The sequence below is a fragment of the Mastomys coucha genome, unplaced genomic scaffold (assembly GCF_008632895.1).
Source record: "Mastomys coucha isolate ucsf_1 unplaced genomic scaffold, UCSF_Mcou_1 pScaffold22, whole genome shotgun sequence".
NCBI lineage: Eukaryota > Metazoa > Chordata > Mammalia > Rodentia > Muridae > Mastomys > Mastomys coucha.
This window is the reverse complement of record NW_022196905.1, coordinates 6,608,173-6,623,539: the sequence shown is the minus strand read 5'-3', so window position 1 is coordinate 6,623,539 and position 15,367 is coordinate 6,608,173. Positions and strand designations below refer to the sequence as shown.

At 40.6% G+C, this 15,367-nt stretch overlaps 1 long non-coding RNA gene across 2 annotated transcripts in view; it reads left to right on the top strand.

Annotated features, from left to right (window-relative positions):
* The window catches only part of LOC116070759, a 90,398-nt gene that overhangs the window by 13,590 nt on the left and 61,441 nt on the right, over positions 1-15,367 (top strand). For both annotated transcript variants that reach the window (XR_004110550.1, XR_004110549.1), the window contains exons 2-5: positions 6,006-6,214; positions 9,726-9,822; positions 11,665-11,723; positions 12,151-12,322. This is a non-coding gene — a long non-coding RNA (uncharacterized LOC116070759). The remainder of the gene's footprint in view (positions 1-6,005; positions 6,215-9,725; positions 9,823-11,664; positions 11,724-12,150; positions 12,323-15,367) is intronic.

Here is a 15,367-nt window from a genome sequence, read left to right as displayed (position 1 = left end):
TCACCTCTCAAATCCTTTCCTTACTGAAGTTGCAAAGCAGTGCCCAACTTGATGGAACTAGAGAAGAGAAGAAGCCGACTTCAGCCAGATCGTCTTTGCCCATGCCTACAAACCTGGGACACACTGAAAGGCCCTCTTGTTCACTCTCACCCCTGACCTCTTCATATATATGCTCAGCTATCACCAGCTTTGGTCAGGTTTATGCAACTCACTCCAGTAGTCTTTCTGAGCACTGGGGAGCTCATTTCTCTTTTCTTTTTCTCTCAGGAAAATAATCACCTTTCTAGAAATCTTGAGTAGGTTTCTGTGATTTACCAAGAAAAGATTAAATTAGACTTAATGTTGGAAAAGATTCAGTGCCAAGTTCTCTGGGTCATGATATTGTCCTACCTTACTCTCAGTTCACTAGACTTCAGTTGGGGCAAGGTAGCCAATTCATTCTTGTGGGCTAAAAGTTTCTACATTCCAACAGGCCAAGGTATCAAGTATCTTCCTTTCATTTCTTGATTCCAAGCAAAAGTGTTCTGCAGATTACAGGATGACCAGAGTAGTCCTTTGAGTAAGAAATATGATATCACCTCTTATACCTCATTTGCATATTTACTTTCCTTAAATGGCTTTTGCTCTTAAAAATTGTGGTTGTTTCCTCTTCTAAATTGCTTTACCCATCAGTCAGAGACAGGCTTACAGAGAGGTCCACGAAGCCTGTATTTTAATCCTACCAAGAGAAGTGCACTCACAAAGAGTACCATTGCCTTTTCTGCATGTTTTAAAGACTACATAGGTATTTGTCTCAACACTGTTAGTCTTTTGTCTTCTAAGGGACTTAACCTTGGGGTGATGCTGCTGAAAGATGGCCATTGTACATACCATCTAACTGCTCTACAGTAAATATAAAAATACAGTGAACCCCAACCTGACTGTAACTACACAGCAGCATGAAGAGGCACTTGCTTTTGAAAGAGCTACCAGTTTATTTGTTTTAAGGATTGTTTCACACGGGCAAAAAGAAGAACAGCCCTGAGCCTTTCAGGACCATGTAAAGAACAAAAATAGCAGTATCCACCGAACATCTATTAGAGTAAATGTTCAACATGACTGATACAGATCAATTTGATTTCACTTGATTGTGACTCTCTTATTTTATTTTATTTTATTTTATTTTTGAGATGGCATTTTTATTATCTTACCTTAGATGAAGAAGTTTAGGTTCAGAGAGGTTAAGTAACTCACCACTGAGAACCACAGAACATCCAAGAATTTGGCTAAAATTTGATCCTCACATGCATAATCCAATTGCACTGTGTTTTCTGAAAGAAGCTTCCAGTCATAGACAAGTGCTGCCCTCTCAAGCCTGATGGTGTGTCCATTTATCATGGTAGAAAGTTAAAGGGAATCAACCAAAAGAAGAAAACAAGCTCAATGGGGAGAGGAGGAGTGGGAAGAAGGCCGGGAAGCTTGTTTATGAAGCCTGAGGAGAGTGGAGGTGAGAAGCACCCTGTCTTCCTCTTTTTGAGCTTTCCCTGCATTTCAGAGGCCCAGTGGTTGATGACAAACAGTTCACCACAGGGAAGCCTTGAAAGGTAGAGAGAGCTGCTCTGGATACAGGGAAATCAACTTCACACTAGAATTTCCCATAATGCATCTAATGCTCAAGAAACTGCCTCTGCTGGAGAGTGTGGGAAAGAGTCCGGTCCACCCACAGCAGGGGGAAACCAGGGTAGGACAGTCATGAGGAGGGCTTTCAGAGGAGACATTTGGGCAAAGTCAAGTAGCACAATTAGAAAATGATGAGACAGGAGAATTCTGGGTTAAAATTTTGGAGATGGGTGGGTAGCCCCATCCCTAAATGGGAGGCCATGCCTAACCTCTGGATATGGTCTTGACAGGTTATCCCTCCCCTTTGTGGGATATTTCAACTAATGTCATCCCTGTGGGGTCCTGGGAGGCTCTTGTTTTCCTGGCATCTGGGATTTTCTGGTTGCTATACCTAGTTCCCCATCCCTATTGCTACACACCTCTGTTCAATTTCCTGACCCTTTGTACATTTTCTCCATCTTTCCATACCTGATTCTTCCCCTCTTTTTCCCCTCCTCCCCTCTCTCTCCCAAGTCCCTCCCACCCTCTACTTCCCTTGATTATTTTCTTCCCCCTTCTAAGAAAGACTGAAACTTCCACTCTTTGGTCTTCCTTCCTCTTGAGCTTCATATGCTCCATGAGTTGTATCATGAGTAAAGGAAATACAGGGACAAAGAGTAGAACAGAGACTGAAGGGAAGGCCATCCAGAGACTGTGCCACCTGGGGATCCATCCCACATGCAAACACCAAACTCAGACACTATTGCTGATGCCAAGAAGTGCTTGCTGACAGGAGCCCGATACAGTTGTCTCCTGAGAGGCTCTGCCAGATCCTGACCAAAACAGATGCGGATGCTCACAGTCAACCATTGGACTGAGCACAGTGACCCCAATGGAGGAGTTAGGGGAAGGACTAAAGAAGCTGAAGGGGCCTTATCTGACATCAATGGGAAGGGAGGCCCTTGATCCTGTGAAGGCTTGATGCTCCAGTGTAGAGGAATGCTAGGGTGGTCAGGTGGGAGTGGGTAGGTGGGTGGGGGAGCACACTCATAGAAGCAGGGTAAGGGAGGATGGGATCAGGGTTTGCAGAGAGAAAACTGGGAAAGGGGATAACATTTGAAATATAAATAAATAAAATATCCAATTAAAAAAAGTAACAAACAGGACAAGAGGACTATACGAAGACTCTCCACAAATTCCCCCACAGCTCCATAGATGGGGTGACAGGCTCAATTTTATTTTGACATTATACATATTTAAACAAAATATAATGTAAGTTTAAATGTTAAGAAAAAAACGTGATGAGAAAGCAAGGGGACAAAGCACAAGACCAGTCATGGAACAGACGGGGTTGGCCTTCCAGACAGAGCAGAGGGCCGGTACCCAGAAGACTCGCTTCCCTTCTCCTGGGCCCCCCAGTTCTTCTCAAGCTTTGGGTGCTCCTCCCTAATCCCTTCTTGTGACCTCAGACACCACCCTGTCTCTTAGTTATTTGCCCTTTCCTTTTGGAAGGAATTCTGTACGATTAGCATTTGTTTGTTTATTATTATTATTATCTTGGTCACATTTTGAAAGCCTTATTTCTTCATGAATTATAAGGAGTGTTGAGTGAGTGCACACGTTGTTGGGTGTCCAACAGAACAGTAGCCTGGAAGTAAAGCCTCTTTGCTTCTTTGTTGACAGTGTCCCCTGCTCACCCTCAGTCTTTACTGCATCCACTGCAGGCGTTTTATGGCTCGGTGCTGACTCCACTCTTGGTCTCTCTTGAGCTTTCCTCTGCTCTGCTGTTATCTCCACATCGCCTTCCCATCCCTACACCTCCACTTCTAATTCTGCCTAGTATTTCTCATCTTTATTTCAAGTTTCTCTTTATATTTTTGTCTTTTTTCCAAAACCCTTATGGACATTCTTAGGGTATAAAGTGGTATGAAAAAATGAAGATACCAATTTAGAGTAGACAAGATGATGACTAGAAATGACCAGGAGACAGGAGAAACTTTTACAGACAAGGAAGCAGACCTTGTCTGTAAAATAATGTATAATGTGCTTTTAATGGGAAAAAGACTTCAAACTTCCCTCCTTTGATAACATTTTCCATATAAATACTATGTTTGTGAGGATATTTTTCCTTACTTATCTAACAAAATCTCCATAGTGCTTATTATACACGAGACTGTTCTAGTAGTTTTGTTTTAAAAGATTTGTTTATTGTATGTATGTGAGTACACTGTCCCTATCTTTAGACACACCAGAAGAGGGCACCAGATCCCATTACAGATGGTTGTGAGCTACCATGTGGTTGCTGGAAATTGAACTCAGGACCTCTGGAAGCACAGTCAGTGCTCTTAACTGCTGAGCCATCTTTCCAGCCCTCTAAGTAGTTTTAAAACAAATATTATAACTCCACTTTGCAAATAAAGAAAGTGGGAAGAGGGCGTTGGGTACCTTGCTGCAGGTAGAAGCTGTCACTGAGAGCTGCAGCTTATGCTTGGGTTGGCAGATCTGCACTATCACTGCCTCCCCTGTGCCAACCAACTCATAGCCTTTGCTCGCAGCCATCAGCCAGGATGGCAGTCTGAACTTAAAGCTATGTTTGTGAGTATTGGTTGTGGTCTCATTAAGAATCCTCCAACAGTTCTCTATATTCTTACAATGATGACAAAAACATACAGTGGGAGAGAAACAATTGTTTCTACTTCAGAGAAAGAAGGGTTTCCTATCTGATTTGTCTTAATATATTGATTAACTACTGCGTGTATGTACATAAATAATACTTACATATATAAACATATACATACCAGTATGCGTGTGCTTATACATATATATTCAAATGCTACATGAATATATTTTGTCTAATCCACAGAGAACGTCACCAATATTTCTTCTTTATTCTTTTGTATGCCAACAGCTTTCTTCATGCATTTTCATTTTCCACATTTTTCAGAGTGATTGGATTAGGTCGCATACACTTCTCCTGAAATATTAAGTACACACAGTCACATCCACACACTGGGCCTGTAGTTATGATCTATCATTTCAAAAACCCTCATGGTAACAAAGAACACAACAGGCCTGAGTGCAGTGAAGTATTAGGTCTAAAGAACTACCTGTCATTCATCTTCTGCTAATGTGGGGACTAACAAGACACTGGAGTTCCTGTCCCATTGGCAGATTTTTTGTACTGAAGCTCTGAAACTACACACCCACATGTGCACACACACACACACACACACACACACACACACACACATGTGCCTTGTATACACTGGCCTTGAATATGTATATGAAGACCAATCAATCCATTTAATCGAGGGTTACTGTCAAGCAGGCAAAGGGTAGCTACCTAGTGCAGCATTCCTGGATTTCTTATGGGTGAGAAGATACCAGCCTGGGCATCCATCTAACTTGTTGAGATTTGTCCTCATGTCTAATTTTGGAAAAATATGCTATATGCAGAATGGAATAGTTGGGCCAGATGGATATCATTTTAAGCCCCTAATTGACTCCACCAACAACTCTCTCTATGTACTGCTTTCCCTCAGGAGCCCCTGGGTTTAAAGTTGAATGTCTAGGTCTCACCTGGTTCTTTTCATTCTTTCCAGGTTTTTCTGCGTGTTTTAGAAAACCCTATCCCTGCTTCACAAACAAGTCATGTTTGTTAAAGCGTAATTTCCTGGCAGGTAGATCTCACTCTGCTTACTTCCTAGACACTTCCTTAATGCCATCAGGCCATTTCATTTTTTTTTTTTTTTTGCCATTTCATTTTGGCATGCTCACACCCACGAACCTGCATTGGGCTTTTACCATCATCCCCCTTTAAAGATCAGTGTTTAGAATTTCCCAGCCCTTGTCCTTTGCCTTAAAACAGTTCAAAATTCGTCTAAAGTTGAATCTATAAGTAGAAAAAAAATCACTCCAATATTTTCACATAAAATTCATGGAAAAATACACTTAAGGCAATTAAACAAGTTTGTTCCACAAAGAGAAAGGTTGTGTCCTGTGAAGACGTGGCATCAGTCACTGAGTGGTCCTATTCATAGCTATTTATGTCATCTACAAAATGCAAGCATCCAAATTTAGCTGGTCATTTTGTCCACACAGCTCACCATATAAGGATTCTCCTACATATGTACAGATCCCTGTGCTTAACATCATGGACCACACATCCTGATTATTTTGTGAATTTTTCACATTTCAGCTGGATGCTTTGGCTTTGTGTAGACAGACGGCAGTATGCTTGCCAGTATGTATCCTTTTGCATCTGCTTTATTGATGTAGAACAAAGTTTCATTTGCTTACCGATTTTAATTTGAAAAAGAAAAGCTAATGAGTGTTGGATCGCATTCTTCAGAGAAGGTAATAAGCCTCATATGTTTTATAAAAAGCTACCGCCCTCTGATTGTCAAAGTTTACTTCTTTCTTTCCAGGTTCTTCTTTGTATTGTTTTACAATCTAGGTATATCTGTTTAACATGAAATGCAGAAAATGACAGGGCTCAGACAGCTACTGCATCCAGTGACAAAGATTACTGTCATCCTGGCTCATCAGTTAATTCATCATTGGCAATGGTCCATTCCATTTCCTGGTAGCCTAGCAACAGCCAATGATGGGGAGGGCTGCTTGCCATGTGACAATGGTATGTGGTACTTTCCAGAATGCTTTTACATAAAAATAGGATGATAATTTATAAATTTACATTTTTATTTTAATAAATGGGAATATTTGGTTTTAGGAGTTGACATTCACACGGGAGCCAATTTTACTGTGCAGACCATGACTCTATAGCGCTGGACTGGTGGCTGAAAAGCAGAAATGGAGTTATCAATTTCACACATAAGCGGGGCTTAAAGTTCAGAGCCCAAATGCCCTACTTTACCTTAGTGTGAGTTATTCTTCCCCACAGATGATGTACACAAAAATAATACATTGAAATGAGAGCTATTCTTACAGCAGTTCTTACAGCTATTCTTACACACACGTGCGCGCACACACACACACACCAAGAGATTTTTTTTGAACTCTTGTGTCTAGCATTTTCATAATTGATTGTAATAACAATAATATAATAATAATAACAACAAATAATAATAAAAGCAAAGAAAGCTAGAAGCCACAACAACCACTGCCTTCACTACTTAAATTCAGTCTCCCACAGATCTCCGAACCTTCCACTGATGACTCAAGCTTTGGCAAGTTATTTAAAAAACCTGCTCATTTGTTCTCAGTCCTGATTTTAGTGTATATGAGTGGGCTAACAGCCATTAAAGCCATCTTCTGTTGAAAAAGCGATAGGAAGTCCCATTTAAATGTCTTAATGCTTTTCTCTTGTTATGACAGCATCATTAAGTAAATAGTTTTATTTTAGTGCTATAGTTAAGAAAATCTATAATCACCTCCATATAATTTCTTTTGAAAAATCTATATTTTGCCCCATCTGTGGAGACAGGAGTGGAAAATAGGAAACTCCCTAAAACATGAGTTCCGTTAAATATTAAAGAGAACTCATCAATGATTTTATTAGTCTCTGAGCTCAGTAAAGGCCTCACTGACATCTAAAGCCTAATGATTTTTTTAAAATATATTTAAAGCCTTGCACTGCACCTTTAAATATTGAACAATATTGAAAAATATTGAAGGCCTTTTTCGTATATTAGCTTTCGGCAGGGCTGTTGTATGATTTCCACTCCTCTCATGACATTGTAATGATGTTACCACATACAACTTTATCTTGCATGAAAAGGTGAAGTCATGAGTGATTTCTCCAATTTAAAAGCACTCAACCCTCACACTGCTAGAAATGAATATTTTGCATATATTCATGCAACAATGATTCAATTTAAGATTTCTATTTTCAAACATTGCTTGAAACCTTCAGTATGTTCGCAGTAAAATTGCCAAAATGTGTAATAAGATTTATTATAGATGAGTAGCATTTTATTTAGTATTTCATGTTAACACGCTTTTAGGGTTACCTGCTTTAGCAGAAGAATCCATCTTTCTAATAAGAGATAACATTTTATTGTATTTTTAAAATATTCCTGCCCAAACACACATACATATATTATGGCAAAACTGATTTTTTTTTCCTTTCTGGCAATACAAATCCAAACATTGCTCACATAGTCACTCAGTACCCTCACACAAACATTGCTCACACAGTCACTCAGTCCCCTCACACAAACATTGCTCACATAGTCACTCAGTCCCCTCACACAAAGCTGCTCTGGCTAAAGAGAAGGGCAAGCCTTCTTTGCCTGCCCACTCTCTGAGGAACATCTGCGGCCCTCTTACTTGCACATCCTTAAAATGGGTAAAGAATTTTGCTGTGGAGGATCCTCTTTCCAGGAGCGTGTCCCATACCTGCATCTATGGTGACGATGCTTGATGCCATAGAGAATAATGATTTTTAAAAGCCTCTAAGTTTCTACATCAAATTCTCACATAAAAAGTGCAGATTAGCAGAAGGTCTTAGCTGAGGGGCCACGTTCCAGGAAGAGGCCTACCCAGTATGATGAAGGAACAAGTCTAAGTGTGGTTGTGGACTCTTGGACAAGAAGTAAGAAGTTGTGTAACCATGTCACAGCCATGGCTAGGACAGTGGAGCCCAGCTGCAAACTTGTTCTGTTCCTGTGGCCATGGCTCATCTTAGGCTCTAGTCTTGTTTCTATCCAAGTTTTCAGTCACTTCAGCAATGAACAAGGGGGCCTTTCATAGCCTGGCTTTGTGGGCTTTACAGCAGCAGCCTCCCCCTCAAGAGCTTATACACACACACACACACACACACACACACACACAAACAGGCATGCTAATGTACAAAGCAAAGTTATATGCATGTGGCTCTATGCAGGGCTCTGTGCGTGTGGGTGAGTTTCTACCACGTGACTGGGCACAGGAAGGACATACTGACTGATTTCCATTTAGATGACACCTAGAGTTGCTAGCAGCTAACCAAACACACAGTCAATCACAGGCAACAGTGATATGGACGCAATTTTTTCTTTGATTATCAATAATTTCACCATATAAAAAAGTTACTGCAAACTGGAGAAGCATAGTGGCAGTTAGTGACTTGTCCTGCATTTCTAGGAGGGAAGACAGTAGCGATCTTATTAGGCCCCTGGGTGGGCCAAATTTTCCTAATTACATGGAAATCAGAGGCAGCCCTTAGATTGTGGTATCTTACCTGTGAGAAGTAAACACTCCCCTGCTGTCAGTAATGTCCTGTAAATCATGTTAAAAAGAGGCATAATTAACATGTTTGATCAAATCAAGCTAAAGCTATGAGGTGCTTGAATGAGTAAAGCCACATTTCCTAGTCAACTGTGAATAGATTATTCAGGAAATGACAATATTTTGGGTGTCTCCCCACCCCTCTCACCCTCCACCCTTTGGACACCTGTACAAGGTGAGAAGCACTTAGGTTAAAAAACCCCAGGAGTCCCTCACTGGCCCCCGTGGGACCACAGCTCTTAGGTACCAAGGGTATGAGGTATGATACAGGGAGAAGATAGGTACCTCAGGTCCAGAAAGAAGCTCCGTGCTTTCTACACATGAAAGCTTTATCTTTTCTGGGCAGGGCTAAATTAGTTCTGCTTGTAGTTCACAAACCATTTAGGAAGAACAGTGTTCCTGGTTAAAAGACAGGTGGCTTGGCACAAACTCTTCTCATCTTCATGTTTTTAAAAAATGTACATTGAAAAAATATTCATCAAATTGCCAAAGGCTAATTAGAAATGAAGCTGGTGTGCAGGTGAGTGCCCAAGTGGAATAGTTGAAAGATATTTCAAAGGCATTTAGACCCTGTAGCACACCATCCAGAGACAAGCCCTGGAGTCTGTACAGGAAACAATGTTGTTCTTTCTTTCAAGGACAGAAGAAGTAAGAGGGCTTGGAGGGGAGGGGAAGGAGGAGGAATCAGAAGCCACCTCCCCACCTCCAAAAAAAATCAGTGGCAAATGTCCTTAGTAGTTAGCAGTAAACTTGCACCCACACTGGGATTTAAGCAGTGTAGTCTGGGGTTGGCTCTGGCTCTGGGGAGTCAACAAGCAGCAACATCAATAACAAAAGCAGAGGCAGTGATGGAGTTCACCTCTCCCCCTCACATCCAGGGAAACAGGTAAAACAACTGTTTTCCGTTCCTCTTCCAGGTACAAGGAGGAATTTTCCCAGGTGACACAGGGTGTTGGAGTAATGGTATCTGGCCTGAGACTCCTACAACTTTTCTGGTTCCTGCTGAATCACAGGGTATGAATTTGCTTCCACAACCCCAAGACCCAGTGTTGCTTTGTAGCCTCTGCCTCCGGTTGAATGGGTCTCTTAGAGGAAGTAATCTTACTCTGTGTCCCTTGGCTGTGTTACTGGAGAAGGGTGTTGGGGATGTACCAGGGACTAGATTATACTGAGCCTACTTATGGGAATAAATAAAATAAGCAAGAGTCCAGTCATTGTATAAGTCCAAGAAAAGAACTGTATTTTTATTAGAATCTTGCAAACTATATTCATTTTGACTAATATATATATACTGGTGTATAGAACAGAGGGACTGTAGGTTGTAGCATTCTGTAGTCTATTTCAAGTTTAAGGTTCAAATACCATTTATTGATATAGATATGCAAGTGTTTTGTGTGTAATAAAATTTTCATATTTTTACTTACATAGCTATAATCTTTTTAAGAAGTGAATTTTAAAATACAAGGATGAAGAATGCTGTTTTATATATTTGAAAATCCAAAGTCTTTATTAGCCATGAGTTCTAAATTTTGACTTAAGAAATATGGATAGTGTAGATGTGCCTACTGACTCTATTTCATGGGCCAGAATACTCAGAAAAATGTGTGAAAAAGTCAAATGTGGGACTGGGGAGACGGATAAGCTGTTAATGGGCTTGCGTTGAAGGTAGGTGTGAACATAGGAGTTCAAATCCTATGAGTGGATGTGGTTGCCAACCTGTGATTCCAGTTGTGGAAGACTGAGAAGGGGGTTCCCTGGAGCTTTCTGGCTAGCACGACTAGTCAATACAGAGGAGCTCTGGATTTGACTGACAGACCACGCCTCAGTGAGTAAGGTAGAAGTGGATGATTTTTAATATCAATGGCAGGACTCCTTTAGTCTCTTGTGCACTTGTGTGAGAATACCCATGTACATGTACACAAAGCCAGACACATACACCACAAGTATGTAAAACCATGAAGACACATGTATAAGACACACACATACAAACACATACACACACATATTGGGGGGGGGCTATGTTGGAGCTAGAGCTGTGTTTGCTTTAAAGGCCAGATCTAGGTTTCCCCATACCCCGACCCTGATAGAGCTTACCTCAGCACTGTTACTTTCTTATTTTGTTTTGTGTCGTTTCTCCTGAATCAAGACAAATTGATTTATGTTTAAAATGAAGAGCGGTATACTAGTTACCTTATTATGAGAAGAATGTTCATTTCCTCTTTGGAAAGATGGAGCTCATCAACTTAAACATGATCTCAGTGTCTCTACACCAGGCAATCCTTAGAATTGTCTGAAGATGGGCTCCTACCTTCAGGGGGTTGCTTGCATAAGTTTGATCATTTTAGTTCATTCAACTGATTACTAAGTTTCAATCTTAATAGGGTGAGGGTCTTAACTCAAATAACATCACCTGGGGAGGCCTTTATTAACTACCATATTTTAAATTGCATAAAACTAGCCCACAATGTGCTTTATGCCTTCTTTTCTGTTCATTTGTCTCTAAGATACAAACTACCAACAGATCTGACTCCCCCACCCCCAATTCATAAAAGCTCTATAGGGGAAATACTGTTTGTCCATTTACTCAGCAAACCCCCAGGGTCCAGACTTGTGTGTGGTACACATAGGCGATTGAGAAATGCCCAGGAAATAAGTGATTGGAATGAATGGGTTTGACTTCTCAAGGAGCTTTTAAAAAATATGCAACAAATTTAATAATTCATCAAGTATAATTTCCTTGTTTGTTCTCTGTCTCTTCCTGTCTTTCCTATGTGTTGTTTTTTTGGTAATTTATGTGACATCAAGATGTGGTCTAGGGATAAAATATCATCGTTTAAGTTATTTTACCTCTTTCAGACCAAGATGACTGGCTGCGTCAGCAAAGGGTTCAAGTTCTGACTGGTAGTTTGGACACGGTAAGGACATTTTCTTTCCCTAGTGCTGTGCTTCAGCTTCAGTCTCTGTAGTTAGTTGCTTGGCATGGGAATTTGGTCATGGCATCCTTGAGTCATGACCTAAACCAAAAGAACTTGCTAGGTAGCTTCCTTACCAGGATGCCACAGCAAGTGTGAAGTCTGAAAAACACTGGGTTCTGCAAGGGTGTCATCTGTTGATTCAAATCTAAACAGAACTGTTGGCTTTCAACTGCCATTTTATACCTCCATACTGTGCATGCCCTATGTTTCTTTTCTTTCTGAGGATCTTACTCACACATGCCTCTTTGGAAATTATCTCCCATCTACCCACCTATCTCACATAGAGAAAGGAGAAGAGAGTAGATAGAGAAATGATCGATCAGCTGGGTAACTGAGTTCTGCTTCTTGCATTGGGCTTCTTTTGCAGGAAATGGGGTGCAAGCATCCCTTACACCTGCTGGTAGGCTCTGGAGAGTTGTTTGGGATTTCTCCAGCACTTCCACAGAGGTGGCTGTATTTCCACATTGAGTGAATCTGCAAAACAGTCTACAGCCTGTACACACTGGGCAATCATGAGGAATTCTTCAAAACAACCTCAGGTTGGTAAATTTTTCCACCCAAAATAATAATAATAATAACAATAGTGGAAACAGCTACAATAAACAAGATATGCCCTGTATGCTTCCACCCAATTATTAGCTAATAATGCATAATTATGATTAATTCCACTCTTTAAATGCAGATTCTAAAGAGCAATAACCATTTATTTGATGTTTTCACGTTATTCTCCCGCACGTCCTTGTGTCAATTATGTGTTGTCAGGCACATCTGATTGTGCTCTAGTGTGGCTTGGATGGTTTGGTAATTGTACATTAAAAAAATAACAACACGTGTTTAGTATAAAAATTAATTACGTTAAGCATTGCTACTAATTTTGCCAGGCGAAAAAAAAAATGTCATCCCACAAATTTTGCACATAAAGCCGGTGGCCAGCCTACTTAGGGGCTTTATGGTCTGTGGCTGGGTCTGCGAGGGAGCTGTTCCTCAGAGCTGAGACAATGCAATGGATGCAATCTGCCACTGCTCAGGTCCCTGTGTTCCCTTAAAATTTGTCTTTGGCCTCCGCCTAATCAACCACTTCCCAATTTCAATTATAATAACGCTGCGGAAAATATCATTTTGAAATGGTGCTGCATTCCAAATTGCCAGAGCTGCTGCCAGCAAGCTGGACGGTCAAGGATGCAGCTCTGTTCTTGTAGTTCATAGTTCTTCCTGTTTATAAGAGGCTAATTCTAGGTAGTAATTAAGACATAGAGTAGCTATGCTGTAGAAATCTACCCCGAAAATTCTGTGAGTGCAAGGAGGGAAGGTAGCAGAGCGAGGAAATGGAGAGGCAAAATCAGGTGGGTTTCAGTGGAACAAAGTCAGCTCAATATTGTAATCTTTGGGGACTATTTTATTGTCGTGTATTAAAAATATCTGGTTCTTAAAATAATTTTCTGCTCCTGTAACTCAAAATAGTGTTTGGTAAGAGGAAAGAGGAACAGCTAGTTGGCTTTATTTCCAAGGTTTTATTAGTTTGATTCTTTTTGATTTAATCAGCCACGAACACAGCTACCAGCAGACGGTGACTTTTCTCGGAGATAACGCTTCCTGCCCAGAATGCTGCATTGTGATTGTAGGTTAATGTTAATGAAACATGAAAAGGCGGGCCCTTTTTAGGAAAATTTGTTATTAACAAATAAAGGCTCTGTAACATTTAGAATCACACCAGGAATCACACTGTCAGAAATATGACTAGAGCAGATTCTAGAATCAGCCTGCCACGCGCAAGTGATAAATTTGTTTACATCCCTGAAAAGTTCTAACTCAGTACAGACGAGGTGACGTCCCTACTTTTCACATTCATGTTCAATTCACAAACATAAAGAGACTCTGAGCCATTAGGGAAGCTTTCATTTTGGCTGGGGAAGGGTGAGATGATAGTGATAGTGGCTTTCATGGCAGAAAATAATTGTATACTTTTCTTATTATTATTTTTGGCAAGGCGTGCGCATTTCGGCTTTCCGGTGTATTACATCATTACATTGTATAATGCATCATAATGATAGAGTGAATAGAGATGAAGAAATGCCAGTGTCTGCTCCAAGTTTAAAGACAGAGAGACATTGCATGCATTTTCAGCTGGGGAGCTGCTGCTTGCGAAGTATTCTCTGAGATGAAGCAAAGCTGCCTTCGAAGCCACTTGGCATTCACATTAATTGTGGACTTGCCAACCGGCCAGTTTCACTGGCGCATGAATTAGTGGGGAATAATTCCACTCGTCTTAAGAACCAGATATCGGAGAACTGATTTGTGAGCTGAAGATGACTGCTTTTGCTGTCCCAGGGAACCGCCCGCCCCAGGCTTTTTGCTACACAAAAATATCCTGTGTTCACCCCTAGCATGCTTGCCTGAGGGGTTACAGTGGCCATCAGGACAAATACGTTTTCAAAAATATTATTTTCAGCAATATATTTATGTATTAAAGTAAATCGGCTTTCAAGTCCTCATTATTGTAAAATGAAAGCCTACGGAAGCCCCCAGAGAGGAAATTCAAGCACTCTGGTGATTAGTGTGAGTACTGGGAATGCTAACTGAGAGGCAGTGACCGGCAGAGCTGCCATGGAGAATGTGCCAACAGTGAGCTAATGTAGCTGCTTATAGGAGAAAAGGAAATTTTATTCAACTTATTTATTCTGTTTCTTTGTGATTATGTTGTATCATACCGTTTGTTTTCATAGGCTATTTTTAAACTATTTATTCTTTTCTTATTTTATGGCTATTTGGTTTTTTTTTTTTGCATGCATGGATGTCTGACACCATAAGTGTGCATTGCCATGGAGGCTAGAAGAGGACTTTGAATCCTCTAGAGCTAGAGTTAAAGCTGGTTGTGAGCTGCGATGTGGGTGCTGGGAGTCCGATGTCAGTTCTTCGAAGAACAGGCAGTGCTCTTAGTTAATGATTGGGTCATCCCTCAGCCGCCAAAGCATTTTACATTCATTGGTTTACCACAGTGAACATAAATATATAGATTATTTCATTAATGTTTATCAGGAATTTGTAGCCCATGCTGGCCTTGAACTCACTCCCGATCTTCTTACTTTGGCCTTCTGATTGTGGGATGCAGTCCATACCCTGCCTCCTTTAACACTCTGTAGTGAACTATATGAGAAGCGTTCACCCATTCATCCTGTGAAACCAGTGTATGCTTTGCATTCTGCTAGCAATGAATAGGGAATGAAATCAACCTGGAGTCTTTTCTCCCCACAGCTTAGAGGTCCAGATTTCACTGCATCAAAATTACATAATGATTTTGGCCACAGCAAAGTTTTAATGTTCACATAAAAGCTATCTCAAAAGTCACTTTAATTGCATCATTCAGACTCACATTTGAGAAAAACCACACTGGCTTAATTTTTATTTTGTTTTATTTTATTTTATTTTATTTTATTGGTAGTTCTAAATCTTAGCAGACAAGAATAAAAAATGGAGTCGAATGCCTGGATGCTTTTGGCTGGGCATGACTAAGTATTAGTGTTTGCATGGACATAGCCTATAGGCTTGTATAACAAGGTCCTGAGTTCAATTCCCAAGACAAAAAA